The sequence below is a fragment of the Oryzias latipes genome, chromosome 20, assembly GCF_002234675.1.
Source record: "Oryzias latipes chromosome 20, ASM223467v1".
Lineage (NCBI taxonomy): Eukaryota > Metazoa > Chordata > Actinopteri > Beloniformes > Adrianichthyidae > Oryzias > Oryzias latipes.
Genome location: NC_019878.2, coordinates 24,836,560 through 24,853,440, shown reverse-complemented (window position 1 = coordinate 24,853,440; position 16,881 = coordinate 24,836,560). Strand labels below are relative to the sequence as shown.

General features: G+C 42.1%; 1 protein-coding gene across 1 annotated transcript in view; it reads right to left on the bottom strand.

Annotated features, from left to right (window-relative positions):
• cdh18 (cadherin 18) overlaps positions 1 to 10,297 on the bottom strand; it is a 180,456-nt gene extending 170,159 nt beyond the window's left edge. Inside the window, exon 1 of the mRNA XM_004081197.4 lies at positions 10,056 to 10,297. The gene's annotated coding sequence lies outside the window, so the exon portion shown is untranslated. The remainder of the gene's footprint in view (positions 1 to 10,055) is intronic.
• Positions 10,298 to 16,881: the final 6,584 nt, after the last annotated feature.

Below are 16,881 nucleotides of genomic sequence, written 5' to 3'. Positions count from 1 at the left end.
TGATTATCTTTCAGGGCAAAAAAATAATTATAATCATATTTTACTTTGTTTTAAGGAAATCTTGATTCATAGATTCATTCTCAGTATATTTTCTGTGCTAAAGTTTCTGAACAGCTTCCTCCTAATTTGCTGTAAGGAAACTTTCATGTGTCCCTTTTCACACATTTATACAAATCAACTTTGTTATTGAATTGTCATTTTCTGTTAAATATTCACAGCCTGATCAAACTTAGACTCAGGTCACATTAAAATTGGGTTCTTTTAACAACTGGACACTAACTTTATCTGCGTCCGACTTTTAAAGTGTGACGGATAAACAAACCAAAAAAAAACTGTAATGATGTTTTCTGAATATTGTATTAAACGTGAATCCGTCGTGTCTGTAAGCTTCTCAGAGTACATGTATTCTCCCCAAAGAAACTTTCTGAAGATATATATGTATACATATATATATATATACATATTTTTTTATTGACTTAGTTAGCTTTTAACTTTAGCTGTCAGAGCAGCTGCTTCACAAAGGTAGCGGGATGTATTTAAGACATGCAAGTACACAAGTTGTGGCAGACAGAATCCGGTAGTTTTCCCAGATAAAGCTTCCCTCACAAAGTGAAAATAAACAATTGATCCAATTTACCATGTGCATTTATTCTTTTTTATTATCTGGAACAAGTAACCCATGGACTGGTACCGGTCTGTGGCCCTGAGGTTGGGGACGGCTGCTGTGATTGATACACTTCAGCACAAAAAGTAAGATAATATGCGTTTGGCAGATCCTTACCGTTGTAGAAATGCTTTTCCAGCCTTAAATAAGTTACAAATGGAAAGGCTTTCTTCCCTTTTATTGCTGCCGCAGCAGCAGGGCTCGTGCTTTAAGGTGCTGCCAATCAACCGTCTGATTGGGAGACCAGAAGCTACAAAACAACGTCGATATCAACAGAAACACAAGCTGTTTGGCTGAGAACACTTGGCTGATTTTTTCCTGGTTCCACCCACATCCGCAGCTCTGCTGCTCATCCCACAAATATATGTTCCTCACAAGTTTGGCACCAATTTCACTGGAAATAAACAGACTTTAACAGTTTGAGATTGTAACTAGTTGTGTTACCAAACACACATTTCCTTACTTTTTGTGTGGGGTTAATTAGAAGAGCACAGAATATGAGAGCAGCTGCTTCTGAAGCAAAGAAACAGAAAAAACATGGAGCACAATTAATATACAAGTATTTCTAGTTCAAATGTTGCTTTTTAACTCCAAAAAATATGGAAAAGATTCCAGTTTAACGAAACATTGACAGCTTATAGAATCCATAAGCAAAAAGGGCTTAGCTGTTCTTAGAAAACAACATGTTTGCTCCATTTTCCGCATGAATGTCAACACCTGGTGATGCAGGTGGTATATTTTATCCATGTGTTACTGTTTCAGGCTGGGGAATGTGTCAGCATGGCTCGACAGGCAGGGCTGGAGAAGTGATCATCTCCCCGAGTGTCGCTTTCGTGGTTGTCTGGGTGCAGCTTGTCCCAATCTGCTGTCTGTTTGATTTTTAATAAATACATAAAAAAGATCTTAAAAATCCTGAGTGTGGAAATTCTTTGGGTCTTAGATGAAGGAACAAAAGCAAACATGTGCGGTCAGAAGATAGTAATAATTTAGGTAAAAATACAGTGTTTGCAGCTTGGGATTTAAAGTTAGTGTGATGGTAACTGTAGACTGTGATGTCACAGTGGCCACCCTTACTGCAGGAACCTGCAGATTCTGCTTTCACCTTTGATAGGACGATGCATGAAATTACCCAGAAGTCTTCAAGAGACTGACACTATAAGCAGGAACTGATTGGATCAATGTGATCAATATGATCAGGGATCTCTTCAAAATGGAATGCGCTCGACTAAAAAGTCATTTTTTTCCCAAGGTTCTTTGAGACACCATATTTATACTGCAAACGGCGTAACCTATGGAAGTTGTTCTGAGTCATAAATCAAAGTAAAACACATTTTTCACCTGACAATTCAATGTGCAATTTATACTTGGAATATGAAAATACACTTTGCTATTTAGAATTCAATAGGAACATTTACACTTCAATAACACTTAGAAAATAAAATACTAAAGAAAAGATAAAAGCAATTTTAAATTGTTATGGTTTTTTAATGTCATCATTTAAATAATGCATTTTGCATTTTCTTTAAATTCATTGTAAAGTAACTTCAAATCTATTACATTTTAAAATACCATCCTGTTTTTGAGGCAGAATTGAAACTGCAATACAGCGCCCCCTGGTGTAACATATTTGCATAGCTTTACGTTTTCTATGTGTGAAAATTGAAATGCAAACCTGCTAACGAATTAGCTTCTGTGTTACGTCAACAACTGTAACGTTATTTTTGGAGCATGTCTTTAGGGCTGCTGTGTCCTTTAAACCAGGGCTTCCCAATCCCCCGGCTGTGGGTCACTTGGAACCGGCCCATGAGTGAAATAAAATAGAAAAAAAGTCCCTGGTTCGAATCCTTGCCGAGTTTGTTCTGTGTGGAGTTTTCCATGTTCTTCTGGTTCATGTTTGGGTTTTCTCAGGTTTGCTTCTACAATCTACATCATGCTTCCTAGGTCAATAGGTGATGCTAAAACGTCCCGCGGTGTGAATGTGTGAGTGTGGCCCCGTGATGGACTGGAATCCTGTCCAGGATGTCCCTGGGATAGGCTCCAGCCACCCTATGACCCCAAAAGGTATTCATTGATGTCTGAAAATGGATCTGAAGACGTTTTCAGTGCTGTTTTTTTATGAGTAAAATTTACTCTTTGCCTGAACTGAACAGTTCATTTATTTGTTTCGTTTGGAGCCAATCAACACATGAGTGGCTGTAAAATGTAACTTCTAGACATGTCTTTTCTAGACATGAAAGGTTGCTCTACAAAAAAAAAACATCTGTGAGGGATTTCTTCAAACTGCATTTATCACTCAGCCTAAGAAAAACGACACAGCTGTCCTCAAATGCAGACGGTCCACTCAGACGATGCAGTCTCCTTTTCCAGACAAAAACCACATTTTCTGCTTTGTGATTACATGCAGAGGTTACATTTAGCACAAATCCATCAAAACAAAACTGTGACTTTAAACTCTCCAAACCACAGACTCACTGAAGATGCCTCTTCCTCCACAAAGTAAAATGAGGATTCCTCCGAGCAGGAAATGAGCTTTCACTACAGCATTGTCCTGATTTGTTTTCCAAGTCGATACTTTGAAGGAAGGCAAACCACTTTAGCAGTTTCAAGTCTCCAATCGATCCACAAGAACTCTTCATACAACCCAAATTGCCTTGGAAACAAGTGACATTCATCACTTTCATTCAGAGGAGCAATGTTTTCAGACAACTCAGAGCACACAACCAAAGATGAGCACTTTTGCTTTGCAGCGTGGCTGCCTTTCAATTACAGCAATGTTTGCAAATGTATTTATTCCATGGTGCCTTTTGGGGACGGGCAGATTACCTTCAAATTAGGTCACACGAGGCACAACTGCATCTTGGCGTCTAAAATACTCCTATGGGAAATTCATTACTGATGATGACTGTGATGTCACTTTTGGCACCAGATAAATAACCTTCCTTATTTCTAAATCAAGTATTGTATTTTTTCATAACTTGACTGAACAGAACTCTAAGTGTTCTGCTGCTGTCAGGGCCTGCATCTTCATCGTCTTCAGCTTCATGAGGAAATGTGAAGACTGTCCAGCTCACTTTAGCTTTTCAACGTATAGCAATTCAGGTCTTCCTGAAGTGACACGGCCTCTTTTCAGGTTTAGGAATCTCAAGAAGACAGACTGGAAGGAGGCTCGTTTCACATGTTTATCTTGATCCGCTGTGCTGGATTCAGCCCAGACCGGGTTTCCTCCCCTGCACTTGTCACACCTGCTCCTTGTTTCCAGACAGCATCACACCTGTTTCCACTTATGCAATCACCGGCTGCAGCTCAGAACCCTACAGCTTCGCTTTCTCTGTGCAGCAGAGCGTCCTGGGCCGTGATAAATCGACGTGTTGACGGTTTTGAATTTGGTTTTGAATGTGACACTTAACTACTTTGTCTTTTGGGGAGTTTTTAATGTCAAAGCTGCTCTCATTAATGTGTCTCCATAACAAGCGTTCACCGTTCCCTCATGTGTCGGAGTTTCAGCTCCTCGGAGCGGAGCTTTGTTTAGTTTCGGGTGGATCCACAAATTGGACGGCAGCGCTCGCTTTCATGTTGTGAAGGCAAAACTTAGGCGCTCGTGTTTATGGATGAGCCCAATCTGTCAATGTGTGAATGGGTTTTTTTGTGAAGTGATAATGAAATAAACAAACTCAGATCAAAACTCTCTGCATGCTGTTATGGTGACACACTTTTCTCTTCGTCTTCTCTTTTTTTCTTTTGTGCTCAATGTTTTCCCAAAAAACACTGTTGAAAGGAAGTTTCCATCACTACTAAAAATAAAAACTGTTAACAATCCTTTAGGATGTTTAACATTTTGCTATTGCATGTTGTGTTTTTTATGTGCTAGAATCAACCTAAATCCCAATTTTAGAGTCTGTCCCTGCAGGATTTCTCTTAAATGAACAAATGGAAAAAAGATGGAATGAAAAGAACATACGCTTAAGAAAAAATTTAACCAACCACCAAGGTAGAGGGAGAAAGCACAGAAAATCCATAGATGTCAGAACTGGAAAATTACCCCGCGCAGCCTGAGCAAACAGTAACTCAACAATAAATTATCATTTTCAGACCATACAGAAAGATTAGTATGGAGTGGATGAAGCAAGAGAAAGATGGCAGACTTTTAAATTTACCCCTTGGACCCATTGATCAAAGTAAATGCGTTCTGAGAAACGTCTCATGTGGAATGGATCAATGAGGATCAATGGAATCACAGCAAGCGGCTTCAAAAGGCCTGTAAATATCAAAGGTCCATTTGCCTAACCTCAAATATTTCACAGATGAATAATAATCAATGTGAGATTCATCAAAAAGAAAATAAGTTGCTCAGAGAAATCATGAACGTGAAAAAATGGTTTTATCTTAATGTTTACAAATGAAAATACAACAATTTTCATTTATCTATTCTACATTTCTGACTGAAACTTTGAATTAAAGCCGAGAGAGGCGGAGATAGTGACCGTGTTTATAGCAGTATGTTAGCTTTAGCACGTCACTCCTCTCTGTTCATGTAATCAGATTAAAGATTATTACCATCCACAAAGCTAAATCAGGGTCAGGCAGGCAGGAGTCAATAACAGGCATACGATCATCAGAGGAGAGACGGGGTAGTCAGGATCCAGACGAGATTCGGGGCCAGCAGGCAAACGGAGTCAGAGACAAAACAGGATCAGGAAATCAGAGGATCATGTCTGAATATAACCCTCAGTAATTCAGGCACAAACATCCTTCACACTGAGTGAGGCTCAGTGTAGAGTCACTGTGAGTGAATGCAAATGAGAGTCAAGTGTGTGGCATCCAAGAACTGTATGCTGGGGTTGCTGGGAGATGTAGTGAATTCAGTACTCCGGAGACGGTTCCCACTGGTGATCAGAGCAGGAGACAGAGTCATGACTTCTGACACAAAAATAGAATTCTGGGAACAAAACAATTAAAGCTGCGAGTGGCTTTGTATGCCCCGCCCTCAGTGGGTACACACTCTTCACTCTCCCCTTCTTCCCCTGCCATCCTGACTAATTCAGGAAGAAAAAAAAAAAAAAAATTCAAAAGGGCAGCCTTTCTGTTCGTTTTATCTCCAGAGAACTGATTTTGTTTTTGGGTCACCTGAGGGTGACAAACAGATCTATGTAATTTCATAGAAGAACCTGCAAAAGTTCATTTTCAGACTGACTAGTTTTTGGATTTTCTGGATCAAGTTTGCTCCACAGTCGCGTCTTCTGATCACTCAAAAAAGGGTTCCAGTTAAATGGCGCCATAATTGGCGTGAAATTCCAACCGTGGATGATGGAATGAGCTTGAGTCACTCTTTGCAGTGATTGGGGCGTTTCCCGTCCAATGGCCTTGCGACAAATGTGACCTGGGCACTGACAAATTATTATGGGGCCTAAAGCTCGATCCACGCTGCAGAACAAAGATCCAAAGCAAAGGCGACATACACATGTTAGAAATGCTGTAACCGAAGAAAGAATTGAGGAGTCACATGACCTCATTGTAAGCATTTTAACAGAGCTTTAAAGTCTGTGTAGAAAGAGGACGATGAACAACTTCAATGACCTACAACAATTTTGTCAGAAGAAAAATGGCTGAAATTACTGCAACAAGAGCAAGTGACTGACAATCATTTAGGGTTTTTATTTCAAAAATTGATCTGAAAGCTTCTTTTTCTGTTCCACTGAAAGTGAAGTAGATGTCAGACAGGGTTTCAATAAGAGGTTGAGTTTACAGTGAATGTAATTTGACAAGAGAAAGGCTTCTAGCTTTAATTTAAGTGATGGACACAGACTTTACACTGAGGGAAGCACTTGTTAGGAGACTATGGGCTTTACATAAAGCAAAAAAACAAATACCAATGTGGTTTGGCATTATGACACAATATAAGCATTGTGTCAAAGCACAAATTTGGTTTCCTGAATAAATGTGAGCAGAAAAAAGGAGTCGACAGGAATATCTAACAATCTTGACATTTCAAACATTTTCTACTTTGTATCCCGAGCCATTTGACTTTGGTGAATGTCTCAATTTAAAGCCGAGTGTCAAACAGAATTCAGTCACTGACATGAAAGTAATTTGGTGTCGCTGCCATTATGCTTATTGTGTCCCAGTCGCAGGTGGCAGCTGGGTAATCGCACCTATCTGCTGGAGGCATTTTAAATCAGCAGTTCAACAGTAAAATGTTAACTCTGGAGGCCAGATGTAGACCATCCACTGCTAATGGCGCCATTCCTCCACGAACAGCGTCATGCTCATTAGCCGCAGTCTTTTCTTCCTGCACTTTGTTCATTTTCATGCTCTTTTACAGAGTATTTATGTTACAAAAGCGTGAAGTACAGAATATGTTCATTCCAGAATGCAAAAACAGGACCTACTCTGTTTTAACCCCCATAAATGTATAAGTCCACCTATTTCCACATGAAAAATACAAACCTGCATAGATGATTACATGAAGGAACTATTCTCACTGAGTTTACACACTTATATATTAATATGTTATCTAACAAGCACTAATGCTAATGTTTAAATGAAATTAAATTCACAGAGAAACTCATTAAAGTAAAATTTATAGAAGACAGTAAATTTTTTCCGTTACAAAGGATAGACTAATAAACAGCTACTTTTGCTCATAAAACTGCTCTAATTTACACACTAACAACTATAACTATGTGGACTACAGGCCACTTCCTCCTGCTAAGTGTGTTGTATGAAAAAGAAGACCAGCATGGCAGACCTGACTGATAACAAAAGTTCTGTTACCATTGAATATGAGGACAAACTGGATTTGCAAAAATGAAAATGCCCAATAAAAAAACCACCAAAGAAAATATCAAAACGGTTTTCCCGCTAGGAGGAGGGGTTTTTGAGACATATCAACATGTTAACATATTTCACAAAACTGCAACGGAAACACTTTTTCAAATTAAATGAGTCACATGACCAACAACCGGATGGCGATGCGCTTCTTGGTTGGATCCAGCTCCTCTGTAAAATCCCCACCACCATTTCCCAAAATTACTTCATCCGTAGCCACTCCCACGTGTAAGGAGCTCGCCGCTCCATGAAGAAGACGCAGACGTCTCCTTTGATAGATGATGATGGCCGCTAGAGCCGTGGCAGGAATTTGAATAGATCTGCCGTCAATCAAAGTATTGTTCACATCCGTGGTCATGTTGTTGAAAGACTTGTCGCCTGAGTTCGTTTGTGTTTATTTATATGATTAGGATTTAATGGAAACAGCGTCATTGTGACATTTCTAGAGTTTTGATAACGCTTTGCTCATGTATGTGATTGAAACAGAGCGAGTGAAGTGCAATGGTCATCTCTCTCCAAGCCGAAGTGTTAACCAAAAGAAAAAAAGTTGAACCCATACCAGTACTCGTCCCGTCCTCAAACCCGTACCCGTATTCATACGGATAGCGGTACAACCACCTCACAAACCAAGAAGTTGTTCAGACAAAGGCAGCAATACAGTGAAATCTAAATGTTACGGTACAAACCAGAAAACTTTTATATCAGACGTCCTGATAAACTGGGCTTTTCTCAATAATCTGCCACATATTACACACATCTGTGCAGATTTTCATTCATTCAGGTTGATCCCATCAAAGTGGGAGAAAATAAAAGAACAGTCAGTGACTGACTCCGTTTATCCTTTATTATTGAAGACAATCCACATATTCACCAAAAGGCTTTTTACTTATAAAACAAAGGTTTTTTTCTCCTGACTTTCTACTTTAATTTTTTTGTCAGACCTGTAACATCAGGGATTAGCTAACATTATAGTCCCACATTCACCTCAAACAGCTGCAGGTTTCCGGTAAAATGATGAACATTTAAGTTAATTCTCCTTTCAGAGATCATTTAGCTCAGTCAGGGACAATAAAGAAGAACATATTCATATGTTGTAACAGTAAAATATGTCCAACACCAGAGGCTTCAGCTCCTATGTGTCTGCTCAGCTGCTGACAAGACAAGTAAAACAAAGAAAAGAGATTTTGTTATTTATTAAGATAGACTTGTGATTTATTCATGATGTTAGAGCCATAAATGACATTTAAAGTTGTACTCTAGAATGTAAACAGGTATCTGGAGTAGTTTATGTGTGAATTCTGCAATCTTTTAAAATATCTTGGATATTTTCTAACGGAGAGAAGCTTCCTTGTTTATCTCTGAATGACAGGACAGTATGAATTAAATTTAACATATTACATATAATAACACAAATATAGAAACACTTAAAGTACTTTTTCATTCAAGCTACCTGAACTATTTGGCCAACTGTGTCACAAGAGTTAGAAACAAACTGTAGATGTCTCAAAAAAAATAAAAAAAACATGTAAAAAGCATTTCTGACAGGAACAGTGGATGTTGGATTCAGAGATGTTGTGTCTAGAGTGGTGCAGAATTTGATCATGAGCGAGGGTGTCACCGTCAGCGCTTCCTCATTGTTTTGGGAATCTTCACAGGAATCCTTCAGAGAAGCCTTTTCTTTGAAATCCATCTGTAGCCATCTTGCATCAGAACTCAGCCTCTTGGCCTTTAATGGTTTCTTATGTAAGAACACATCAGCAGCCACTCTGGGTGAGATCGTACACACTCTTTGTGTCTCTGTTTTCACACATCGCCTCCCTCTCACCACACCTACTGCATTATGAAACACACAGTCAGCTGGAATCAACCTAAAGCCACACCACAGTGAATCACACTGGCTCTCTGCCCCCGTGCAGGGCTGCAGCCTCCACCTGTAGCCACATGCTGCTGTTACAGTTATGGGAGAAGCTGGTAGCTTGATCTAAGCCTGGCTGAGTCTCAGTTTAACACGTCCTGGAAGCATTTTAGAAAAATGACCCTCAAACATGATTATTTCACCACACAACTGTGTGCACCAATGAAAAGCAGAACACTGCAAAGCCAAAAGCTATCAGCCTTTTAACGAGGCTTCTTAAAACACAGCCAAGTTCTCGTTGAGTGCCACCAAGAGTGACGGAGGTCTTCTGCTAAGCTTCAGCGATTTCCTTTATGAGCTGATAAAAGTCAAGCAGCCTGTGGGATGGCTGTGCATGTGTGTGTTGGGGATGGAGGGGGGTTTGTAACTCACACAGGGACATTAAACTTTATTGCAAACCAGCATCTAATGCTTCAACTCTTTCTAATGTACCCCCTGATGTCTTAAGACCAGGAAATATTTTCTCAGCAGGCTCACTGCACGGCCACCCCAGCAGAATTTTCACCAACAAAAGTCAGGAAAAAGGGTCAATTATGCGGTAAGATGGGAGGCGAGTCACCCACAAGGCTTCAGAAGAGACGCCACGCGCTCCTCGCATCACAAACTCTCAATCACATCAAGCCAAAGTGGCGACTTAGTTTCTGCTCCTACCTTCTCTTGGCATCAAGTTCCAGATGAGTGATTTCCAAGCGACTGATGCTTCAGGTTGTGGATGCTGTGCGGGAGTGTGCACGTTGGTGAGTAGAGACAGCAGAGGCAGGGAGGAGATGGGAGGGGGCGAAAAAAGGCAGGAGGAGGAAGAAGAAGGAGCAGATGCTGAATTATGGATGTAGGGGGGCGAGAGAGCGGCTCCTCTGCTGCTCCTGCTGCCCAGATCGCAGCGCGTGAATCATCCTTGGTACGGATCAAATGCTTCAGTCCACTGAAGGCTGGGTGGGTGGGCGCAGAGAGCACGGCGTCTGCTTGGGCTGGGATGGGGGGTAATGAGAGGAGGCGGGGGAAGAATGATGCCATTTGGGAAGGAGAGGAGGGTCACAGATAAGGAACTACTTTTCGAAGTTTCTGTCTTAATATGTCAACAAAAGTGCATTTAGCTGCTGTTCTTAGCCACAGTCTAACGATCAACAGAAATGTTGGGTTAAATGTACTGAGGTGCCAATCATACCACCAAATCATTCAGTGCAAAAACATTCTAGAGATAAAAATTAAAATAAACAAACAAATAATAAAAACCACTAATTTTTAGAAATGAAAACAAAGTTTAAAAAACAAGATACATTTCAGAAAACCAAATAAAAATGTAAAAATAGTATCACATAAGAAAATGGAAATGGTAGAAACTATGGAATCTGACTAATTGGATGATGACGTCTAATTTTCCCAAAGGTTTTATGACAGGAGTAATTCCAGGATCGCTTCATGCCAAACAACTTTCAGATGAACGTCCTCAAACAATCAGTGATGTCTCTTAGTGCCTACCTTCCTGATAACCTTAAAACTAAATAAAATAAAATAAAAATTGGAAAACAAAAGTGATTTACAGAAATCAAAATGAAAAAAAAACAAATTAAAATAGTTACAAAATAAGAAATCACAAGAACTGTTTAAATGCTAATTACACAGTTAACACCTGCATTATTATGCAAATGAGCAGCAACAAGCCACATGAGGTAGATCTGTTTCCTGACTGCTAACATGAACAAAAACCGAGCCTAAACTGACTTTAAGTAACGCATTGAATGAACGATTTCTTCCCGTGTTAGCTATAAAACACATAACAAACCTACAGCTATTGGTTTAGAAGGTTTACAGGACATGTAGACACAGCAGAAGCAGATTTGGACTGGCTAAAAACACTGAGCTTCCTGCTACCCAGAGTACATGGCAATTACAGACCATCCTACCAAAATAAAATACAGGTAAACCAATAGTGACAGAATATTCACTTGGGCTGCTAACAAGGAGTTATGAAATATGTATTAATGACATCAAGGGCACCACTTACCCTCTCCATACCTCCCTCTCTCTGTCACCATTATTGCCCAGGAAAAACATTTATCCCAATGCAGTCACCCTGCTGAGCCTTAGTAGCACTTGTTTATTTTGTATGTGGATGGTACACTCTGTCATTTCTTATTCATTTTTATGTATTCATTAATGAATTGCAAGTGATCTGCACTTCAGGGCCACCATATAAAAGCCTCGCCCAGAGAAAGGCAGATGCCTGGGATTTGAACCCCCAATGAATTACTGGCACCTTCACAGTTTTATCATTTTTTATCTAGTAATGCTAAGCACTACTGAACTAGTCCAGTTTATTTAAGTTTTTTTGTTCCTTAAGTCTTCAAAATGGTTTTACCTTTTTCCCCTGAATGTTTGAAGCCTTGCATTTTGTTTGGCTTCCCTTTGCAGAAGACAAGGCTGGGAGACAGGCTCTTTTAAGGATCTGGCTCCGATTCAGTGGCTTCAGGAAAAGCAGGGACAGCTGTCATTGTAGAGGCCATGTTTACTGTCAACTGCACAGGCTGTGGGCCAAATTCAGATAACCCTGCATCTTTAAGCACACAGGAACGAGTGTTTGAGAGCAGACGACTTTGAGGCATCTGTGGCTATCCAGAAGGATTCATGGCTGAATCATTGGATGCATGCCTGCTGAAATGATAAGGATACAGTCAAAGGCAGATGGATAAATGTGCAATTTTTTAGAGTTTAACACACAGGTTATGGACCTACAGTTTCTTTTTCTTTTTTTTCTTTTTTTTTTTTAACTTGTCCTGTCCAACAGCTAGGCAGACAGATGAGAGCTGAGGGCCTCTTGTATTGGACATATTTTACTTTAACAAAAGGGGTTATTAATCTTCAGACAAACCAAAGGTATGACTGAATAAACCCCTTTTGTAATTGAGGCCAAACTTTATTCATTTCAACCATGATTGAAAATATTTGGTGTTGGACCGGACGGAAAAGGAAAGAAGGGAAGAAGAGGGAGGGATGTCAGAGGGGGGGGGTGATAGTGAGAGGGGGGGGTAAGACCATGAAGCAGCATAAAGCAGACAGGTTTACTGGTTGTTTATCATTACGGTACAGTTCAAATGTAGTACAAAAAGGGCGGGGCCTGTTCACACACACTCAAATATTATCAACACACCTGCTAGCTGCAAAAAATGTTCACATGTAAACCTCTACACAAAACAGATAGTGTTCACGAACGCATACCTATGCCTTTAAACCAACTAGTGTGAAATATTTCATTCATTCAATCATGCAAACTATAAGTGCAAAGGTGAGCTAACACCTGTGCTCAGGTGAGTGTTTATGTTCTTCTAAAATGGATGGTGGAATGTGAAAAGAAGGAGGAGGAGCGCCCAGCCACCCCCACACCCAGACCCCCGCCACAGCAGCAGCGGCAGCCGGAATTCCCCCAACGCCACACGGGAACCGGCAGGGAACGACCGCCCCCCGGGCGACCAAGACCACCACCCAGGCCAGGGCCAGCAGGGCCGCCGCGAGGCCCCCAGAGCCAGAGAGCAGGGAGGCACGGAGGGAAAGAGAGCGCCGCCCCAGCCCAGCCAGGAAAGCAGCCCCCCCGCCGCGCCGGAAGAGCCCAACGCAGGGCCCCACCGGAGAAGGACGCCCACAGCCCCAGACGAGCACCCCACCACCACCCAGGAGTTCCGGGCATCCCCCCGCCCCAACCCCAGGTACGAGCCAGGACCCCCCAAGGGAGACCCGCTCCGCACTCCAGGCAGCCACCCACCCGGCCCACGGTTGGTCCAGGGAGGAGCAAGGCAGGGGCCCGCCGCCCCCGCCCAGGAGGGGGGAACCCCGGGGAAAAAAGGGTGGCCCTCAAGGGGTGTTATAAATATGGCCCGACCAGGCTCGGCCATGTTGGAAGTTTGGCGGGGCCCAGCGCTCAGGGGCAAGGACCAGGACCCACCCCCCAGGGACACGAACACCCCCGGCTCAGGTGTAATATGAACCCCCCCACCGTGCGGAGAGAGCACCGCCGGGCCCAGGGAGCCGGCACCCAAGGGACACAGCCACCATCGCCAAGGGGCCCGCACCCCCCACCAGGGAAGGGGTAGGGGACAGATGGACCCAGGTCCCACCTTCCTTGCAAAATGTGTGTGCGTGTATGTGTGTATGAGAGGGTGTGTGTGTGCATGTGTGTGTGTTTATGTTGGAATGTATATATTGAAGGGGGAGGGGTGTGTGTACTAAGGAGGGTGCAGTTAAAATTGGCGAGTAGGGTGCTAGGAGGACATCTGCTGCTTGCTTGCAGTGATGTCCAAGTACCCCCCCCTACCAAGGACCCTTCATGTCTAAGGTGCAAATAAAACCTAAAGAGGGGGGGCCCACTCCATACGGCAACCATAGGAGGGGGGCCACTGCCAAGTAGCCCCCCCCCAAGGCGCATCGCAGGCTAGACCCCCCACCCCCTCACCCTAATATGAGGTTATATGAGGAAGGGGGTAAGTTGGGGACAGCTGGTAGACTGTGGACCTACAGTTTCTAAAGTCAAATAATCTCCTCGGTGTTTGGGATCTGGTTACACGGACCATCAAAGAGTTTTGCTAGCTGTAAATACAAAGATGGTACTTTTTAAGATTTGAATGAAAGTGAATCTCTAATTTCAAGTATTCAAATGGTGAAGATCTTTAAATCTTAAATCTACGAAAAGGAATCCATCCCTCTTCAGAAATCCCTTTCAGGCTCAAAGGGCTGCTGGAGCCTATCCCAACTACTGTTGGGCAAAGGTGGGGAAGGCCTAAACAGGTTGTCAGTCTGTTACAGGACCCAATAAATAAATGTGTACTTAAAAGTAAAATGTCTTTCCCCCTTTTGAGCTCATGGGGATAATGGAGTCCATCCCAGCCAGTGTTGGGTGAAGGAAGGATACACCCGGGATGGTCTGCCGGTCCATCGCTGGGCAACACACATTCACACCGAGGTGGAATTTAGAACCATCCATTGACCAATGATAGCGATTTTGGGACTGGTGGAGGACGCTGAAGAAAACCCACACATGCTCGAGGAGAAGGCCCAGTCGGGATTCGGACCAGGATCTTCCCACTGTGAGGTTTAGGTGCCAGACTAATCCAATTAAAAGCATTTAAACATGTTTATTTTCATCAAACCAATGTTGGACTATAAATCCACATCACTGAAGAAGCTGGGTTTGTACTCGCTCTGGATCTCAGCAGATGATGGTCTTCATACCAAACTTGTTAGAAACTCTCTTCACTGGCTGCTTCCTTTCCTAATGTCACCCGTTTTATCAAGGTCTTTCGTTTGATCTCCACCTCTTTGGTGTCCTGCTTTTAACTCATCTTTCATTAACACACCATCTGTAAGTGGGTTTTACCAAAATGTCATCACCTGTCTGCTCTGAAATTCTGCTCTTATCATTCTTTTAATTGGAGTCGAGCAATAAAAAGAGTTCAGACCAGAATGAGAGAAAATATTTATAGTCTGATGAACATAAAAGGTTATTTTCTTTATTTTTATTAATACTTAATAAATTCTTTTAAATTGTGGTTTTGTTTGGAATAAAATAGCATCTTTTACCTGGAGCAGAGTTTCAGTTTTAAAAAATCATTCCTTCATCTTCTAATCTGTTTGTTCCATTTTGGGGTCACGGGGCTGCTGGAGCCTATCCCGGTTTATCCCTGGACAGGTCGCCAGTCTGTTGCAGTGCAGCTTTAAAAATCATGTTAAATAGAAAAACTGAAAGAGCGACAGATGAACCGCCAGGAGAGCAGACTTGGAACAGAAGAGAGCTGCCCTGAAGGACAAAACTCTTAGTTGATTGAAGTTTTTAGTATTTTGCAAGATTACAGTAACAAGCAGTGAAGTGACATTTCTATGAGGCCAAGTCTCTCGGAGACCAGATTCCAAGTGGGACCAACAAAGAGGAAGGTAAAGAAATGTTGACAGCTCTTTACAAAAACCAGCTGAGCTGGTTTGGACATCTTGGTGAGGTCTTTAGGTCATGTCCAACCGTCAGGAGACCCTGTTGCAGTCCCAGGACATTCTAGAAGAAGTATATCACTCTTTTTGCCTGGACAAGCATCGTGATGTTCTACCACTGGTGGATACTGGATGGATTTAACGTCTCTATTATTAACTGTGAAAGAACCACTGGAAACATAACATGTTTAATTTACACTCAAATTCGCTTGGTTCAAACTTTTTAATGGAATATTTAAAGCTGAAATGAGTCCGTGACATAGTACCACCTGTCCAAGGCTTATGAGGGCGGTATAAAAGGGCAGCGTCTCCTGCAGACAGTCATGGTCCGGCTTTATCTGAGTTGGCGGTTTCCACCACTCCCCTCCCCATCATGGCAGTTTGTTGGAGCCATTTCCTCATAACCATATCAACTCCAATGTGGATAAATCTGCACTTTACCTGCATCATCATCTATGTTTTCTCCTAGGCCCAGATGAGTCCATGGGATGCATGTTTCTTTTCAAACCCCTTAGGATTTAATACTGTTGTTTTGTATTTTCATGTCTGATGCTTGCTGTTCAGCATCAACAACCTTTAGGTGGTAACTGTGTCTGTGGCTCAACATCTGATTGGCTTTGGAGACAAATTCAGACTTGTGTTGTCCTCTGTGTCCCAGCACTTGTGTCAGCATGGAGATTCTCAGAGGTTGGTTGGAAACATCATTGACTGGACTGTGAGGTTGATCAGGAGATGAATGACAGGTGCTGATGTCAAGCGCTGCTTCATTGCAGTTTGGGTGTTTTGTGCTGTTGATGCAAGGTTTGATTCCCTTCAGTGAGAAGATTTGCAGCAGAGAATAAATCCCTGCTTTGGGTCTTGATTGTGTGTGTGTTATTGGGAACACTGTGGCCATTTGTGTGGTTTGAAGTAGCCACTCTGGTGACTGTGCACGCCTCATCCTCTTACATATTATATTTCTTCTTTGTTTTTGAGTCATAGCATGTCTTTTACCTCTTTCGATTGCATCAGTAAATGCATGACTTTTGCAGATAGTCTCTATAAGTCTCACATCCGAAGTTGGACGTCTCTCCTCTAACTCCTGACTGAAACATCTAAATTCACTGCTGTGAAATGCTTCAGTACCCTTGCCAGCAAACCTTATCTGTTTATACTGTTTGATGCTGGGAAGCGGTTGGGTTTGCAGGAGCTTTGTCCTCGCTAAACACCCGACTGCTGCTGCTGCTGCTGCTTGAAAGGCTGTTAAGGAGAGTGGTGAAAAGTGAAGCTGAACGGAAAGATATTGAAGCAAAACAATCCGCTGCAATCTTCAGCAGATCTACAGAAAGCTCTTAAGTTCATCGTTAGTCATGACACAAAAGCATAATGCAGCTTTTAGCTGACAGTGTGTTTAATGTGAGAGCCTCTTGTGCTGCATTCATGTCCAAAGCTTTAGCTGTGTGTGTCACTTCTGTTCAGGAAGCCTGGCAGTTTCATCTGATAAAGCACAGACTGAGTAGATTTCAGA